This window comes from Adiantum capillus-veneris, chromosome 24 (genome assembly GCF_014529385.1).
Source record: "Adiantum capillus-veneris isolate H3 chromosome 24, ASM1452938v2, whole genome shotgun sequence".
In the NCBI taxonomy this organism is placed as follows: Eukaryota; Viridiplantae; Streptophyta; class Polypodiopsida; order Polypodiales; family Pteridaceae; genus Adiantum; species Adiantum capillus-veneris.
Genome location: NC_140954.1, coordinates 94,166,686 through 94,172,685, shown reverse-complemented (window position 1 = coordinate 94,172,685; position 6,000 = coordinate 94,166,686). Strand labels below are relative to the sequence as shown.

The following is a 6,000-nucleotide window of genomic DNA, read 5'->3' as shown; positions in this document are numbered from 1 at the left end:
GGAATCAAATGGGTGTGTGTGCATGTGTGTGTGTGTGTGTGTGTGAGTGTGTGTGTGTGTGTGAGTGTGTGTGTGTGTGTGAATGTGTGTGTGTGTGTGTGTGTGTGTGTGTGTGTGTGTGTGTGAGAGAGAGAGAGAGAGAGAGAGAGAGAGAAACAATTGATACTGTAACGTGAGCCCCTCTCCTGGATTGCTTGCTTCCTCTTTGTCGTGGATATCTCTCTCTCTCTCTCTCTCTCTCTCTCTCTCTCTCTCTCTCTCTCTCTCTCTCTCTCTCTCTCTCTCTCTCTCTCTCGCATTCAAGCCAGACTTCATTATCTTTATTAACTGGGAGAGATGAAGGAATCGAATGAGAGGCATTTGGTCAGAGAACAGTGGCAAACGTTTGATGTAAATAACAACCAGAACATGCATGTTTTGTAATCAAAACTGACTCATATCCTCAAGGTAATGCAATGAAACATGATACAAGTAAATTGACAAAACAGTAGCAGGTACAGCTTACACGACAAAATAGGACCTTCCAACCAAATAAAAGGTTTTTACGAACTTCTCAATTGTCATACAAAGGAAGTGAGTGTCAATATCTGCTCCAAGTGTTGGAGGTACAACGATCATTGCTCACTTGGTCAAGAAATCCGAGAAAACAATGTTGTGACCAGGGTAAGAAAGATGGGCGATAAGGTTGTCAATGGGGCTAATGCCCGTGTAGATTGCTTGGAACCAAGCACCCATAACGACCAACATAGCGAGTATGTCATTCTTTATCTCCTTAGTCCTAAGCTCCTTGATCTTCTCAAGAGAACCAGAGCCCCAGCCGAGAGGGTCGAACCAGAAGCCACCGGGAAATCCAACATCTCTGCCTATTAGCTTGTTATTGGTGAAGATGGGGTCAGTATTCACTGATCCTGGAGTAATGATGTTTGCCCATCTTCGGCCCTTAGCTTAGCCTAAGAATATAAGATCCACTATGAACAGGATAGTTGTAATTGTGAAATACTCGGCCTTTCCAGCTAAGTACCAGGATGGGGTGTTCAAAATTCCTGCTTTGGAATGAATATTTCAGCAGCACCCAACATAGCCACAAGAAGATTTAGAAATATTCTCATGTAGGAAAACAGACTCTTTTTTCAGTGTTTTTCATACCATGCATAACATGATGAGCTTCTGCTCGAGAGGCACCACATACCTAGCTAGGTATGATTGGGGGTAGCGGACCGCCGGCCTCCCCATCGGGCTGGCGGTCCCCTGCCCCCAATCGTACCTAGCTAGGTATGTGGTGTCTCTCTCACAGAAACTCATGATGTTGAGGTAAGTCACAATGTGGGAATTATTGTGAGAATTTGTCTAAAACTTCTTGTGAGCCCACCTACAGTCCACTATCTCTGATTACACAAACCACTTGAGAAGCTTGTGCTCGGATCCAAGACCAAGGGGGTCAAATCCAAAGTCCCCACGTAGGCTTCCATCAAGCCATTCCGAAGGAATGCTGCCAGGGAACCGCAAGGCCTGTCGGTTATCGCTGCCGAAACAATGAGGGCCCTCTTTGATGGAACAAATGTAGCTTCTGCGGGTGAAGCACGCAATGCCCGTCCAAACACAAAGGAGCTCCTGCTCATGCTGGATGCTGCCATAGCTATGAGACTGCTAGAGGAGCACACTGCGAACGCCATAGCCACAAGCTCGCGGCGGTGATAAATTTCAGCTGTGCTGCTCTCTATTGTGTTGGGATCCCACAAGCACAATGACTCTCTCTCTCTCTCTCTCTCTCTCTCTCTCTCTCTCTCTCTCTCTCTCTCTCTCTCTCTCTCTCTCTCTCTCTCTCTCTCTCTCTCTCTCTCTCTCTCAGTTTTTAAAAAAAAACTCTCTGAAAGAGCGCGCGCTCTTTCAGAGAGTTTTTTTTTTAAAACTGAGAGACCGAATCCCCATATTCTCTCCAATCCTCTCTGCTGTAAAACTCTCTCTCTCTCTCTCTCTCTCTCTCTCTCTCTTCGTTTAATTATCCTGAGTAGGACCGAGTCGCGGAGCCAGAGTTGGCCGAGCAGGGGCTGCCTATAGAGGTTGCCTAGACGGGGCGGGTCTGCAGAATTGAGAGGGCCGAGCCGCACATGGAAAGGTGAAAAGGGACGCCTGAAGGAGGCCGCTAGAGGTGGCGGGCTGCAGAGGAAGGGGAGAGAGAGAGAGAGAGAGAGAGAGAGAGAGAGAGAGAGAGAGAGAGAGAGAGAGAGAGAGAGAGAGAGAGAGAGAGAGAGAGAGAGAGAGAGAGAGAGAGAGAGAGAGAGAGAGAGAGAGAGAGAGAGAGAGAGAGAGAGAGAGAGAGAGAGAGAGAGAGAGAGAGAGAGAGAGAGAGCATATTGTTTTGTCTGCTTGACATTGGCGTGATGTGGGGGACTGTGAACGCGTTTTGAAGGTGCCCCCGCCCTTCGTTCCCGCATGAACTTTGGACCACTCTTCCTTTGCACATCATTGTAGGGTCATATATGATGGCACAGAATGATTCATGGATCCAAGAGTTTGAAGATGCAGTCTGGCTTGCAGAGGATATAGCAGCCTGCATTGTAGAGCGCAACTCCGTAGCCCCCGTTGGCAGTGGGTCCCGTGCTGCTAACAATTCCCGCCTCGTTTGCCACAAGCTAGTAATACATTGCTCTCTATTTGACCTCCTATGCTCACTCAATCATCTCTTAGTGATATTGCATGTTTGTTATTTTGAAACTTTGTGTTGTGGTTGTCTATGAATCCAAAATTGCCTCACTTACTAATGGATCCCTTAAAGTTGTCCATGTGCTCTCAATGGCACTTTGATCGTATATGATTGCTTGTTGTGTCTTGACTGTAGACGGAATATCACCATGCTTGGTACCCACCTTGATAGCCTTCAGTCCCTCTTGAGCAATCCTTCCCTCACCAAATCTTTGAATGAAAAGGACTTAAGCAAACAACAAGACAGATTTCTGAGTCTTCATTCTAGGATGAATCAGATGTCAAATAGAATAAATTCCTCCCAAGCTTCTAACATGATTAATCTATTGGGTCAGGATGGGAGAGGGGAACCTAAAGAGAACAATAGAACAACAGGCTTAGATAACTATGGAATTGCTCGGCTTCAATGACAGTCTGACAGATCATGCGGGAGCAAGATGATGACCTTTTGAATCATGAAGAGACAATGACAAGCACAAAAAACATTGCCTTGGCTGTAAATGAAACGCTGGATTTGCACACAAAGCCTTTGAATAATTTAGATGACGACACAGACAGAACAAATACACAATTGAACGCTATGCAGAGGAGGCTAGGCGTACTAGGGCAGAAGACAAGCAGTGGGTGTTCAATGATGTCCCTCATCTTGATGGTTCTTCTGATTGTGATACTAGCCCTTGTCATAATTGCGTTGATCCGATATTTGTGAGGTATGCTAGCCCTCGTCATAATTGTGATGATCGGGTACTGTGTGAGGTGTCTTTGTGCGAGCAAAGGATTGATGGTGAGGTTTCAGTATGTGGCCCTTTCGAATGCACAAGCTATTTGCTGACTTCTAAAGTGACTGCTGGCAAAAAAAAAAAATGGTTTGACAAATAAGTAATGCACGTAATCATCATGTCTCATGATTCTATCAAAGCCGCCTCAACATTGACCATGGTCGGTGATTCAAAAGGAAGCTGTAACATAGCGTGTGTGTATGCTATGGATAATTTCTTGTTTGGAGGACCACCTTTTATCAAGGTTGAACTACTTTTTGCCTTCTGTGTAAGCAAAGATTGGTATCTGCTTTGTTAATACTGAATACCCAACAAGACATGAGACGTCTTATTTTGTGATGTTTGTCTTGAATTAGAGTAACGGGTTAGTTTTTTCTTTATCGAGAGAGAGAGAGAGAGAGAGAGAGAGAGAGAGAGAGAGAGAGAGTTATTTCATGCACCATGTGGGGTGCCTGGCATTTTCTAAAAATAAGAGGGTGAGGGAGAGTCAACGGGCATTTTTGAAATCGAAAAGGACATGATATTAAGCCGAGACACATTTTTCCCAAACACCTAGGACGATGCCTTTCTAGAAAATTCTAGGTATATAACTCTATAAATTTTTGTTGTTGTTTTTGTAAATTGATTAAAAAATTCCTATATTGGTCAATTGAGGAAAAACATGATTTTATTGTAACAAAAGAAGCCTTTCATAATTAGTTATGGTGTTTGTCAGTGATGTGTCGTGTAAGAAGAGTGTCTTTGTATGAAGATCACATCCTTGTAGAGTATAGATAGGACAAGACGACATGGAAAAGATGATTGGTGTATAAATGAACTAATGAGGTGCAATAAATTGCTATCAAATTGATGCGTCTAAGATGAGGAAGGATGCACATGCTCTCAAGTATAAAAAATGACAACAATCAAGAACCAAAGTACTAGACATAGGAGCACTACAAATGACCTTACAAAAAGAAACTTACGATGACTTGAACATTAAGTACAGGGCTAGAGCTCTTATTATTCTATCAATCTTACTTTATGCTCAAACATGTGAAGCCCAAGCGAGCCTAAGAAAGAAGATAATATTTTCAAATATTGTGTTTATTTTCTTAAAAGTAAACTTTGGTGTTTTGGAATTTAGGAGGTAGTCTATTCATCGATAACCCTTTTTGTTGTGGTGCATGAATATATAACAAATGATAAATAATCTATTGACGATAAAATTTAATATATCGTGTCCAAACACTTGCTCGGGTTTGTCCTTGCTCGGAAAAAATCGCTCGGTGCATGGTAACACTCCAAACCAAATACCAAGGGTATTTCATACGGGATTGGATATTGGGTCAAGGACCAGAAACCACTCCAAGAGACGAACATCGCGAGAGATCATGTGAGAGTAATGTGAAGAAACCAGAAACCACCTCATCACGTAGAAAAATGGGTGACACTAAGGTCAGTCCAGGGCTACATGAGTCACTATTTCCGACAGATTGGTTTGAAGGACTAGGAACAGGAACATCTCCCAGAAGACCTGGGAGATGAACCAAATAGACGTGTCAGACCAGTTGACTTTCAAAAATGGGTCAGAAAATACAGTGGATCAGAGGATCCATATGACCACTTAGCAAGCTTTAAGCAAGTACTAAGAGTAGAGCATATATTCGATTTCCATACTCAATTCGAGGGGTTCGGAATGACATTAGAAGGAAAATATTGACATGGTTCCAAAACATTCTACCAAGGTCAATCATGGATTTGAATACATTAGCTCAAGGAATTGTAGCTGCTTGTCCTAAAACAAGGATTAAACATAATACGGTAGCTCAAATCTACAGCTTTAAACAGAAACATGGTGAGTGTGTTAGGGATTGTGCAACTCGAATGAAACAATGCATTGCCAGATGCCCATAGATGGAGATACCTGCAAAGGAGCGACTTGTCTCATTGTTTCTGGAGGGACTGCTAAACAAAGAACTTCATGCTATACTCTAAGTAAAAAGCATACAACCCTAGAGGCGTGTGTGTCTGATGCTATCGACCTAGGAGACAATTGTGAGATTTTCAATGAAGAGGATATCCCTAAGGATAACCAAAGCGAGAAGACAACATCCACAAAACCAACACAAGTGGTAACGACTGCTGTGGCACCACTCTCAGCCATAGAAGATATGCTAAAAAGGATGAATGACATGATGAACAATATGCAAAAGGCACCTATGAGAGGACCAGGATAGGGGATAAACCCATAGGGACAACCAATTAGGCCACAAAAATAGTGTGCAATCGAGGGTAAATGGACCAACCATGAGACCCACGAGTGCTACTTCAGACCAAAGAATGATGGGAATGTTCAATACGTGCCCATGAGACCCCAGGGACAACCCATGTACATATATCAGCTTAATATGGCTCAAGTTCAAAGACCACCAATGGGAATGGAGAGGCCTCAACCTGTGTTGGGACAACAACCTCCTTACCCAGGACATAATGTAGTGCCTGTAAAGCACATGCACTTAGAAGCAGTCATAGATGA

General features: G+C 43.3%; 2 pseudogenes; one reads left to right on the top strand and one right to left on the bottom strand.

The window, feature by feature from the left end:
* Positions 1-621: 621 nt before the first annotated feature.
* Positions 622-1,673, bottom strand: LOC147426799 (chlorophyll a-b binding protein 7, chloroplastic-like; annotated as a pseudogene).
* Positions 1,674-2,483: 810 nt separating this feature from the next.
* On the top strand, positions 2,484-3,412 carry LOC147426798 (syntaxin-52-like; annotated as a pseudogene).
* The last annotated feature ends 2,588 nt before the right edge of the window (positions 3,413-6,000 follow it).